Source organism: Ictidomys tridecemlineatus, chromosome 1 (assembly GCF_052094955.1).
Source record: "Ictidomys tridecemlineatus isolate mIctTri1 chromosome 1, mIctTri1.hap1, whole genome shotgun sequence".
Taxonomy (NCBI): domain Eukaryota; kingdom Metazoa; phylum Chordata; class Mammalia; order Rodentia; family Sciuridae; genus Ictidomys; species Ictidomys tridecemlineatus.
In genome coordinates this window covers 92,744,077-92,758,060 of record NC_135477.1, presented here as the reverse complement: position 1 = coordinate 92,758,060, position 13,984 = coordinate 92,744,077, and the positions used below count along the sequence as shown (strand labels likewise).

The window sequence follows — 13,984 nt, the reverse complement described above, 5'->3', positions numbered from 1 at the left end:
TTAAAGCCATGAGTTTGAAACCTATACTGGGTATGAAACCAAATTCTTTGTCCTGAAACCCTTAGAATAGTGTACCTTTACCAGACAAATCTAATGCTTTCATTGTCACTGGCTAAAAGAAGACTAAGTAGCTTCTCACGAATCAAATGACTTTTTTTCATGTGTTTTATTCTTTTTAGTTATATAAGACACTAGAATGTATTTTGACATATCATACATATATGGAGTGTAACTTCCACTCTTGTGGTTGTGCATGATGTGAAGTTACACCAGTCATGTATTCACATATGAAAATAAGAAAGTTATGTCTAATTCATTCTACTGTCTTTCCCAATCCTATTCTTCCTCTCTTCCCTCCCATTACCCTCCTTCTTGTCCCTAAAGGGTGAACCTCCAACTCACCTCTTATGTGAGTTAGCATCTGCATAGCATAGAGAATATTTTTGGTTTTCTAGGAATGGCTTATTTCACTTAGCCTGAGAGTCTCCAGTTCCATCCATTTACCAGCAATTGACATAGTTTCACTCTTATTTATGGATGAATAAATAGCCCACTGTGTATACATATCACGTTTTCTTTATCGATTCTTCTATTGAAGGGTGCCTAGGGTTGGTTCCATAGCTTAGCTGTTGTGAATTGAGCTGCTATAAACACTTATGTGGCCACTTCTCTATAGTATGCTGATTTTAGGTCCTCTGGGTATATGCTGAGGATGGGATAACCAGATCAAATGGTGCTGCCTTTCTACGTTTTCTGAGGAATACTGCTTTCCAGTGTGGGTGCACCATTTTGTAGTCCAACCAGCAACTTATGAGTGTACGTTTTTTCCTACATCCTCACCAGCCATTCTGACTGGAGATGAAATCTCAGCACAGTTTTAATTTGCATTCTCTAATTGCTACTGACTTTTGAAATGCAACTAATCAGGCATAAATACTTATTTAGATCCTACCAGATGCAAGGTACTGTGCTAGATACTGAGATTATTATTGCTGGACATGGTGGCACACATCTATAATTCCAGCAACTCGGGAGGCTAAGGCCAGAAGATGGCGAGTTCCAAGCCAGCCTCAGCAAAAGTGAGGCACTAAACAACTCAGTGAGACCCTGTCTCTAAATAAAATACAACATATGGCTGGGCTGGGAATATGGTTCAGCACTCAAGGGTCTCTAAATTCAATCCGTGGATTCTTCCCAAAAAAAGAAGAATATTATATACAAATAAAATAGATATATCTTCTCATTTCAGAATATTTATACTCTCATGACAAGAGAGTCAAATAAATACATTACAATTTTCTGGTGAGAGCCACAACAAGGTCATAAAAGGTGACAGGATAAACAAGATGAGTCACACCTGGACTGAAAAGTCAGAAAGTTTTATGAGAAAGGGAATCTAATAAGACTTAAAGGATGAATAGGAAGGGCTCTAAATCCATCATTACTATTCCCTTTCACTTATGCTATTCCACATCCTGAAATACCCACTATCAGCCCACACCTGTCAAAATCTACTCATCTTTTTTCAAGGTTTGAAAAGCCTTGAAAGCAGTTTTGATCTGCCAACAAGGCTCCCAGGTGTTAATCATTTTATTCCTTTAAGAAATCAGGGTGGGGGGATGGCATTGCTTAGTGGGTGTATAACACAGAGAAGACATCAGGAAAACCATGCTCAGACAGACTCTGCCAGCTCTTTTTTTCAAATAGGCCCTGAGCATACTGTATGTATGCATACTGATTTACTAAGCAGGAAGCACAGAGTTTGTAGGCAGTACTCTTTGAAATGGAACTTTAATAGCTTCGGAATTCCAATACCAGTCTATTGGAATCCCTTGTTTTGGTCTTCACAACATTTGAATGAATTGTTGGATCTCAAAAATCAATACCCCAAAGTATGGCACTTTGGCATGCTATGTACTTTTAAACTGAAGGACATTGGAAGAACTTGAGAAGTTAATTTTCTTTCTCCTTCCCTTCTTTCTCTCCTTTCCTTTCTCCCCAAAGGCAGGCCATTGAAACTAGAATTCTTTTTTTTCCAATACAGGTTACAGAAACTAGAACCTCTATCCCCCTCAAGTCATCCACAAAAACTTCAAAATATTACTCTAAGCTTCCTCCTCCTTTCTGTGTAAGAGCTGGCCAGAAAGAAATTGTCTAACTGATCCTGCCCCATACCTTGGAGAAAGAAAAGCTAAACTAGAGACCAAGAAAAATCTAGGCAGACAGACCTTAGATAATAACCTTATCTAATAACTTAGATAATAACCTTTGGCCTTATCATTTATATACATATATTGCTTTTCAAAGTATACCATCCAATAGTTCCTATTCTAATGGAATCTCAAACGAAAACATCCTTACCACGGATGTTTTAATTATGAGGCCAAAATGAGAACACTTAAATACAGCAGGTTGAAAGGGGTGGAAGTGTATGCAAATCTACTGCATAGAGGGAAAGTTCAACCCTGGAGAGACTCTATATAAATCTCATAACTGACCTCAATTTCTGGCTCTCAGCCTTCTCTGCAAATTTTCTTACTTTACTACATAGGTAGTGGACTACTAACTCTTATCTTTCAATGTTTTCCATTCTGCTTAATCTATGGAAAAAGTTATAAAATGTACAACACAGATCTCAACCTTGAGCTGATGTAGACCCTAGAATTTCCCATGTTGGGACTTCAAATATTACAGACACAGTTCTTTATATAAGATTATTATAATTTATTCCCACTTATCTGTTTTATTTCATTCTAACAATGGAATTTTCATAGCATACAGTCTAATAGTTCCTATGCTAATGGAAAGGACTAATGTAATCACAAATAAAAATATTTTTTCAAATCTTTATATGGCTCAAGAAACTACAGGAACTCCTAAATTAATGTTTTTCAAAACTAAAGAGGTGAAGAATTACTAAAGTAATTATTGATGTATGGCCAATAAATATGTCAATAAATTTAAGTATTTTCCTCCCCTTCTATGACTACTTTTCTTTCCTGATAAAAGTTCTTGAAACCAAACTTGCAACATAAATAGAAAGAACTCATAACCCATTAATTTAAATGTTTCTCTGATAAAATTCATAAAATTCTCTCTACAACAATACCTATTAAATAGACATGCTAAAAAAATTCAATGATTTGATCACAACTGCTGGGGCAGGAGAAATGCAAGTTCAAAGCCAGCATCAGCATTTTAGCAAGGCCCTAAGCAACTTCATGAAACCTCGTCTCAAAATAAAAATATAAAAAGGGCTGGGGACATGGCTCAGTGGCTAAGGGGCCCTAGGTTCAATCCGGGGTGGAGGGGGGAGGTGTGTGAGAGAGAAATTGCTTGCACTTAATTTTTTCTTAAAATCAAAATGCATGAAAAATTAATATAACAAAAAATTCAATATGAGCCACTTCATATGTATCCTCAATCATAGCATGTAATACTCAAACTACAGATACTAGAAGCAGTAAGAATACTGATATTTTCAATAATTCCTACATTGTAGCATATAATTAGAATAATGTAATCTTATATTTTTGATCCAACCAATATGAATCAAATATGTATTATCTAGTCCCTGGCACATAATCAATAAATGGCCCTAACTCAAATGGCTGAATTCATTTAACTCATGCATTTAATCTGTACTAATACTTTTCCTTTTCACTGCCTTAAAAAAACACAGGCTCTCAACTAGATAAATCATTGTTAGCTATCACTAAGTACTGGTCACACAATGACATTAGTGCCATGGTCCATGTCCCACAACATTTTGGTTTGGAAGTGTGCTCATTCACTCAAGATTTAAAAAGAAATTGCTGATTTTGCCATCAAATGCAGATTTTTTCCTCATTGTAGCAACAAAGTTTTGAATGACTCCCACCTCTGCCATTCTCGGCCCACAGACCTTGAACAGACTTACTCTGGCACCAGGTTCTAGGGACAGAACAGAGACACAAGCTAAACCAACATTCTGTTCTATTAAATATAGGATCAGTGATAATTCAGACAGGCACAGGATTCCAGTTATGAACAACTAAGTCCAACAAAAATCAATTGCAAGGTTTCTTTCTACATTATAAAGGACATAGATTCTTCCCTACTTATTTGATGTTATAATGTTGTGAGCCTAGAGCATTTTTTTTTTTCGGTACCAGGGATTGAACTGAGCCACATCCTCATTCCTATTTTTTTTTTATTTTGTATTTTATTTAGAGATAGGGTCTCACTGAGTAACTTAGTGCCTCGCTGTTGTTAAGGCTGACTTTGAACTCACAATCCTCCTGCCTCAGACTCCCAAGCTACTGAGATTACAGGCACGCGCCACCGTGGATCCTAGAGCTTTTGAGAACAAAATTGACATATTAGAAAACTGAATTGAGAGATGGTCAATAGCTCAGACTTGATTTCAGCTTCATCAGAACACAAAACTTACCATGGATGTTTTAATTATGAGGCCAAGGAATTCCATTTTGCTTAAGCTTCTTTGTGTCATTAGGTTTTGAAATTAGACATCAATATAAATCCTGACTATTATTCATTAATTATGTGGACTTCAGCAAATTACTCAATTCTATCTCAATTATCTCACAGTACCTACAAAAATGTTATTAAATAAGTAATATACATATTGTTAGCAGTATAAGTTGTATACTTTGGGAAACACTACATTAAATTCATATTTAACAAGTGAAAAGTTTTTCATTTTCAGCTTACTATACTTACAGTCATATCAAATCTAAATCACCTGAGATTTTGAAAACACTGGCAATCTAAATACTGGTAATAATAGGAGGTTCAAGGAGACCATTGAGAACATTTTGGCTAAGGCTCTAATAATTCCAAAAAAATCATAAGTATCTATTTAAACACGGATATAAATCTATGGTACATGATGAAAGGGGTTTTCCAAATTTTTAAGTCACCAATTAATAAGTCTAATATTTTCACTGTAAAATTCAACACCTTATCTCAGAATACTGGCAAATTCTCTGAAAGGAGCTAGTCAATTTACATTTTAAAACTAATTTTTTTTCAATATTTGACCAATAAAACTGAGAGTAAGTTAAAAGTCTTTCATTAACCTTAAGCACATTTGTTTTTTCATGTTTGTTATCATTTATAGAAACAAATGTAGATTCTGACAGATTATATTATCTCAATTATATTTTTCTTCCCTTTTTTTTCTTTTTTCTTTATCTCTTATTTTTTTGTTAAGGTATTGGTGATTGAACTGAGGAACATATGTCAAAAAATATTGACATATTTACTAGCCATACATCTGCAACTGAGCTACATCTCCAACCCGTCTTTTTAAACATTTTTTTGAGGTATTAGTAATTGAACCCAGAGCTTCATACAACAAGTGCTATGCCACTGAGCTGCATTTCCAACACCCCATACCTTTTATTTTTTATTTTAAGACAGGGTCTCGTTCAGTTGCAAGGTGGCCTCTGCAATCCTCTGCCTCAGCCTCTGGACATGGGGGGATTACAGGCATACGCCACCATGCCCAGTTTCAAGTTATTTTTCATTCATTCTTCACAATACAAAAGTAACATCATAATGTGGTTAAGTGATTAAATAACTATGTAAAAGCCATCAGAAAAAAAGCAAAGAGAGTAAAAGTCCTGATACCCAAGTTGTATGATAGACTATTTTAGGACTGTCATTCAAAGAATGTTAAGTTTAACCTTCTTCAAGAAACCTGCAAAACAGATGTACAATTGTTGGTGTGATTCCAATGACTTCATATGAAAGCTACAAATGTTTAAATTTGCATCTAATTGTTTTTTTCTTAAATTACAACATTACTCAAATGAGAGTTAACAGTGTTCATCTGTGATATTCAACTAAACATACCAACTTTACTATTTCTTCCATAGACTTTCTTCTAATATATAGTTGTCAGATAATGAGAAACAAGACAGATTTCCTCATCATATCTAAACTTCAGAAATTTATGTTTTCTCTGTTGCTATTTGGAAAAGTTCTCAGAGCACAAACTTTTGGTTCTCAAAACCAATATCTAAGTCATAATTTCAGCCAATTTCTCCATAAGAACAATGTTTAAAAAATCAGAAATTGGTTCCTAAACACAATGTCAAGGCAAGATTTTTTAATTCAATTTATAGATAAGTATCAGAGCAAAACTAATTTACAACGTTATAAATAACTGTGCTGTCATTTTTAAAAACCACTTAAGATAACTCACATATGTAAATATATTAGTAAACTATATAGTAAAAGCATCTACTAATAAATTGACAAAGAAACATCATAAACTTTTAAACTTCATTTTTTTAAATGAAGTCAAATATAATCCTATTTTCTCTGAGCAGCTGTTCATTTGGACACGTTCTTTATTTATTGATACACTGTGTTCAATGCTAGGGTCACATTTCTTAAACAGGAACTTCCAAATTCTATGATAAACATTGACACATCTCAGTATGTCAATATTTATACTGTCAGAACTTTGATAAGTTTCTTCAACAATGGCTGTACTTTACTTCTTAGCAGTCACTCATTTATATTTCAATTGATCAAAGTCTTTATCCAATAAACTTTTTGTTCACTGCTCAGGTAAAAATCACAAGTAACCTAATAGCATTCTCTTACACAAGGTAGAATGCAATTCCAACATTGTGGTCACTTCTGTTGGATTAGAAAAGCTCTGAAAGTGGCACACAAATTCAGAATACAATAATGTCCTCCAAGTAATATTTGTTTTTGATTACTTAATCCCAAGTCTTATCGTCACTTCAATCCTATTAAGGTATTGTTAAGGCTGAAGCTGTTTCAAGATTTATAGAAATTAAACAATATCCTATTTTGTTAATCTTAAAGGCTAGGTGAAGATATAATACACAGGCGAAGGAGTCTTGGTGAGTTAATTATTTTAAATTAAAGGAACTTAGGAAACAGCACATGATGTAAGAGGCTTTCCTTTGATATCTCCTTGTCTGCTTAGAGTCTGGAATCTGAATGAAGAAAACAATTACCTCTGGTTCTTTCTGCAAGTTTCCATTAACTAAACTCATATCACAGGAAGAGAGACTGAAGTCTGTCAACACACCTGGACTGACTTTTTCACACACCATTGTGTTCTATTTGGGTCCTAAAAAGGTTCACTAATAAATCACTGTGTGATTTACAGGCCAGAGACTTTATCCCAGGCCATCATATGTACTCCAAACCCACCCAGTCCCCCTAAAAAAAAAAATCATTTACTGTTCTGACTTTCCCTATTCTCTCTCTTCACTATAGAAAAAGGGATATATAAGTTTCTGAGTATTGGGGACTGTTGAATAATCAAACTGATGTAATTTCCCCTTACTATGAATGTTTCCCCTTTGGCATTTTAATAAATTTGTATGCCTTTTCTCCTTTTTAATCTTTGTCAGTTTATACCAGCAAACCTTCAGAGGGCAAAGGAGAAATTTTCCTTTGTCCTTCTGCTGGTTTATAGGCTGCAGTAATGATAATTATATCCAGAGGGCACAGTCCGAATTCAGTACAAATAATAATTATGAAGTCTGGTTCATTATCCAAGATTAAAGAGTGTTTTAAATGAGAAATTTTACCTAATTTTTGTGCTGAGTGTCAAAAATTACATTAACAAACTAATCAACCTTGAGTGCAAATGTCTGAATCAACCTTAAAAGCAAATGTCCATATCATTGGGATAAAATTTTTGAAAAGTCTTACAAGCACCTTGGGATTTGCCAATAGTACAGAAACAAATCTATGATATAGTTAGTGGTAGTAATGGCATCTAACAAAAACATGAATGACTAATAAGCAATTTGAAATTCTATCATGGATTTCTTCTATTTGGCAAAATAAGTCTTTTAACAGTTTAGTTTTCTCCAAAAGAATCAAATGTCATAACATGAAAAATTTGGTGATGGCAACTGTCCCCTGGTCAATGATTTCAGGCAACGCTTTAGGAAAAAAAACACAAGATCACTTTCTCACCTGTGATGACTGGTTCACAAATGACAAAGGGGCAAATTGACCAGGGCAATAAAATGTAATAGCTACCTCCTACCTGTATAAAAGATCTTTCTCCCTTACTTTAATGGCAGCCATTTTTTTTTGTAGGAAACAAGTTAGAGAGCAAATAAAGCATTGACTTTATACTCAGAAGATCCAGTTTGAAATCAGAACTTGACTGCTTCTTAGTTGAGTATCCTTGATCATGCAATTAATGTATTAAAGCATTCATTGTCTACCATAGTAAGACATTCCCAGTTCTCTAGTGAGATAGAAACACCTAAATAGAAACATAATATAAGCTTGTGAAGTGCAGAGGCCAGGTGAAAGTGCCTCTGAAAAGTAGTGCTTGAGCCAGTCTGACGTTTTAAGGACAGTTTCCTTAACTTAAATCTAATATTACTCTTAAACGAGAAATGGATAGGTAAAAGTGCTTAGGGGTAAAAGAAAAATAAGGAAGGGCATTCTCCAGTCTGAGTGAACAAAGGCTTAGAGGCAAAAAATGATATAGAGTCTGATACAGTGGCCAACACATGTAATCCCAGCAAATCAGGAGGAGGAGGCAGGAGGAGTGCAAGTTCGAGTACAATCTCTGTGACTCAGTGAGACTCTCAGCAACTTAATGAGATCCTGTCTCAAAATTTAAAAAAATAAAATAAAGATCTGGAGATTTATCTGAGGATAAAGTGCCACTGGGTTAAATGCCCAATACCAAAAGGAAAAAAATGAATCATAAAATTATAACAGAATGGTACATAAAAACAAATAATTGAGTGCTTTTAGGCTACAAATCAGGAATTATAAATTTGAATGCTCAGTCAAGTTTATTCAGATAGCCAAAACCTACTGAATATTTCTGTACCTCAGAAAAATACTTTGATCTTGGCCTAAGAAAGCAATACAGATAAAACTCTCTACCTTCATGGATTTTATATATTAATAGAAGAGAAACAATTAAATATACATGTAATAAATACACAAAATACATAGTATACTAGTAAAAGAAGAAAAAACAGGTTCAAGACTGAGAGTACAGAGGCAGGGTGTGGATTATTTCAAAACTGAAAATTTAAATAGGTTGAGATAGGCTTTGTTGAAAAAGTAACGTCTTAGCAAATGGATAAAAGATGAAGAAATTGCCCGTGTAAACGTCTAAGAAAAAACATCCTGAGTAAGGAAAGCAGCCAAAACACAGGTAATAAAACAGAAGTAGGCTTAGTGCACTTAAGAAAAAGGGTGGCCAGTATGGCTAGGAAAAAGTAATGGAGGGAGCAAATTCAAAGACATGAGAGTAGAGATCAGATCATGTGTTCCTGTAGACCAATATACAGAAGTTGGCTCTTACCATTGGTCAAAAACCAGAACTTATTAAGATTTTTAGACAAAGAAGTAAAGTTACCTTCTTTTTTAAAAAATAAACTTTATTTGGGGATCATTCTGAATTTACAGCAAAGTTACAGACTTCCCATATACCTCTCATCCAATTTCCCTCATGTACATGCTTATATTACCGCGGTAAATTAATCAAAACTAGAAAACACTGATACATTGCTATTAAATAAACTCCAGACTTTATTTGGATTTTAAGAGTTTTTTCATTAATGTTCTTTTTCTGTTAATCTAGGGTAACACATTATCTTTAGAGTCCTATACCTTAATGCAATTTTTAACATATGTAAAAAGTAACATTCTGGCTAGTCTAGGAGAATAACCTGTATGACTGAATAAAGCAGCATTACTATAACCCAAGAAAGAAATGTTAGTTGCTAATGACAGAAGTTCAAGCTCAAGATGATCAGGGCACTAATGACTGCAATAGTAGTAAACTGTTGAATTCATGATATATTTTGTAAAGGAAGCCAAAAAATTTGCAGATGGATTTTGATAGAATACAAAAGAAAGACGTCAAGGATAACTTCAGAGCAACTGATTGTATAGGCATGTCATCAACTGAAGTGAGAAAGAGGACAAATTTGGAGAGAAGAGTTCATTTGGGACATCTAAAGTCTTATAAATATACAAATGGTGATACAGAGGTAGACAACTGGACTGGATATTTAATTCTAGAGTTCAGAAAGAGAAGGAACTACGGATATGAATATGGAAGCCTTGGATAAACCGATGATTAAGTCAAAAGACTTGATATCATTATCACAAGGAAGGAAAGCGGAAAAGAAAGGAACCAAAGATTGAGCTCCAGAACATTTCAACATAAAATGTATGGACAAATAGAAAATTCAGCATAGCAGACAGAAAGAGTAACCAAAGAGGTAGGAAAAAAAAAAAAGAAAGAAAGAAAGAAATACGGTCCTGGAAATCAAGTAAAGTAAGCATATCATGGAGAAGCAATAAACTGTGTCCAAAGTTACTGACAAGTCAATTATGGTGATGACTGAGAATGACCAACACCCAGATCACTGGTGACACTAATAAGAGAATCTTGTGGCAGCATAGAAGAAATAGCCATGTAAGAGTGAACTTTAAGAACAGAAAAAGAGAAATTGGAACATGGAGCATAAAGAACGCTTTCAAGAATTTTTGTTACAGAAAAGATCAAACAAATGTGTAGAAAATAGAAAGATAATAAAAAAAGCATATCTTCCCGGACAGCCTTCTTATTACTAGGAATTGAACCCAGGGCTTCCTGCATATCAGGCAAGTGCTCCAGCACTAAGCTACGTACCTATCTTTTTTTTTTTCTATTTAATTTTGAGATAGGGTATTGCTAAGCAACTTATGAAACTCCTGCCTTAACCTCCAACTAGCCTGAACTACAACTGTACCTCAACAAGCCTTGCAAAGCAAAAACAGCATTTCTTTTTGTTTAATTATTTTTTCTAGTTGTAGATGGACACAATATCTTTGTTTTTATTTATTTATTTTTAATGTGGTGCTGAGGATTGAACTCAGTGCCTCATGCATGCAAGGCAAGCACTGAGCCACTGAGCTACAACCCCAGCCCCCCCCAAAAGCATTTCTTAAGGTTAAAAAATAAATAAGTGCAGAAAAAAACAAAACTTTTATAGGCATTTTTACAGGTGGTAATCCAAGAGCCATGGGGGGAAAGGATGAAAAGGGGTTGTGGGACTCAAAGACAAACACTCCAACACAAAGAACCTCAGCTTAGGCTATGGAGTCTACTGGAGGATCAGAGAAAGCAAACAAATCACTGTCACTTAATATATGTGAATATTAAGAAAGAAAAAAGATAACTAATGTAAAAGGAAAATACTAACACTAATATTAATACAAGATACAAGAACTGTGATTATGGTTCAGTGTTAGAACACTCACCTAGCATGTGTGAGACACTGGATTTGAACCTCAGCATCACATAAATAAATAATTAAATAAAGGTATTGTGTCCATCTACAACTAAAAATATTTTTAAAAATACAAGATACAAAATAAAAAGAAAATAGGTTAACAAAGTGGTCTAGTGGTATAAAAGCTATAACAATTTAATTCAAAGCCCTTTTATTATGTGCCTAACATAATAATAATGCAAATCAATCATCTTCCAAACTTATTCCTCAACTCAGGGGGCTTTTATTTCTGTCAAGAACTAAGCCATTCACACAATAATAACTAACACTTAGGCCTGGGCGTGGAGCTCAGAGGTAGAGAGCTTCCCTAGCATGAGCAAGATCCAGAGTTCCAACTTTGGTAGTGTAAAAATAATAAATAAAAGGATAACCAAAATGTCTTGTGTGTTTACTGTTTGACAAATATTTGGCTAGATTATTTCATTTGTATTAACTCATTTAATCCTCACAACTCTGAGGAAGCATGCGACCATCTCCATAGAAAAATTAAAATATGTACTATTTTTACATACAATCCTGGGGAAACCATGAAACCAAAGTTGAATATACTCTTCGAGATGCAGGAGAGAGGATTTTTGAGCAGGGGAATGACAAAGTCAAATTTTCTTTCTTTGATCCAAGATGATTTGAAAAGAGAATCCACAGCAGTACTACCAAAAAGATTAGTTTGGGGCAACTGATATAAGCTAGTACTTGAAATAATTTATCAATAATGAAAACCAAAAGCAGGGTGTCGATTAACTTAATGATCATGCAGCTCAATTCCCGCCTCCCAAAAGATAGCCTCACATCAGATTAACTTTGTCATATTCTTACATGAATACGATAAACATTATACACATGATCAGTCTCATCCATTGGCAATTCCGATCCTCTATGAATAACTGAAAAATGATGTTCTCTATTATTTTGAAACTGAGGTACATAAGAATCTATTGCCTAAAATTAATAGTAACCCATAAATATAACAAATCAATTGCAATCTCCAACAACTTCAGCTTCCTGGTGCTCTTTACAGGAAGCCTGAAGCATATAGCTTCATGCAGAATTATCACTCTGAAGTGCCAAATGATCAAGATGATATTCATATGAAAGCAAAAGCAGTTGTAACATCTACAGACACATTTACTATTCTGGAAACCAAACTTGATCAGTTGCACAACATAATTTCCATAAATAAACTAACTTTGTTTAGTTTGAATGGTAAGTCATAATGTAAGGCAATTCCAAGTGCAAGCATTAAGACTTGCTTTTTAAAAAAAATATTTTTAGTTGTAGGTAGACACCATACCTTTAGTTTATTAATTTATTTTTATGTGGTGCTGAAGATGAACCCAGTGCCTCACACATGCTAGGCAAGCACTCTATCACAGAGCCACAATCCTAGCCCCAAGACTTGCTTTTGATTAGTGGAAGGTAACATGTATTTTTATAATTTTTTATTCCCATCTTCAACATCCCCAGTAAATTCTTCAAAGGAACAGATCATCTTTATTTTTCTGCTGCAATCTCATGGTACTATGAATAAAGAAGATATTCAGTAAATGTCTATTAATTTAAATATTTTACCAATTCTTTTGACTATTCCGTATAATGGATTTTAAAATCAAATTAGTCGTGGTTTAACAGTCCCCCCCCTCAAAAAAAACCCTTTGTGTATAGTAGCAAACAATAGTTATCAAAGAAGTAATCACATACAACAAAAAAGCAAATCTTCTAAACACGGTGTTGCCCTAAATACTAAAGAATCTTTTTATAGTTTGGCTGAATACTGTTCATTAATCAACACCTCAGGAGCTTCTTTACTCTTCATATTTCACCTTCTGAGTACACAAAGAACTTATAACATTCTGAAAAGACCCCTATGGTGTCTAAAAAAAAATTAACCACGCATTTGGAAACTAAGAATTGCAATAATTTTCTGACACACTAAGGGGATAAAGAGTGGAAAAACTGCCCCTCTCTCTGACTTCTGAAAAAAATCCAAGAACAATGTAAACTTGAACATATCGAAGTACCTGTTTCTCCATCTATAAAACACAGAAACCAAATGTGGGCAAAATAAAGCCTCATCTAATGGAATTATCAAAATCTGAGGAAACTCAATAACACCATTATTGATAAAAACAAAGTTGGTATGTAATTTATTTTGCTGGTTTACCATTTCTCTACAATACCTATCAATTACTGCACTCAGAAAAGTGCAATTCCTTACCAAGAATACTACAGAAAAGTTCTTTCCTAAGAACATTTAGGACCTACTGACAGTCTACAAAAAAAAAAAAAAAAAAAAGGTTTGGTTTGGAAACAAAAAAGGCAAGTGTTGAGGAAAATATAAACCTACTGAAAACAATCATCCGGATTCAAGTTCGCCCCTCATCCCACAACTAATACAGAGCATTTCAAAAGCACATTGCATTTCTAAAAATCATTCAGAGAAAAAGGAAAAAAATTAAAAGGGGACTCCACTGCGACAAGCCTTGTAGATGAGGCCTGGAGCCCTGGGATCCCCCAAAACCCACAAACATCAGGTACAGGAGCTCACACAATGAAGAAGATTCGAGGAGGGGAAGATTCGCGCAGTGTGTACTTTTAGAGGTAAATGTAAGAGATTTTTAAAAATTAAAGAAAAAAGTAGGAAAGAAAAAAAGGAAAACAGAACA

General features: G+C 34.3%; 1 protein-coding gene across 3 annotated transcripts in view; it reads right to left on the bottom strand.

The window, feature by feature from the left end:
• Xrcc4 (X-ray repair cross complementing 4) overlaps positions 1 to 13,984 on the bottom strand; it is a 247,045-nt gene that overhangs the window by 232,869 nt on the left and 192 nt on the right. The window contains exon 1 of one of the 3 annotated variants that reach the window (XM_040271689.2): positions 13,867 to 13,974. The exons of the other annotated variants lie outside the window; for them this stretch is intronic. The gene's annotated coding sequence lies outside the window, so the exon portion shown is untranslated. Of the gene's footprint in view, positions 1 to 13,866; positions 13,975 to 13,984 lie in introns of those variants that run through there. 3 annotated transcript variants of the gene reach the window in all.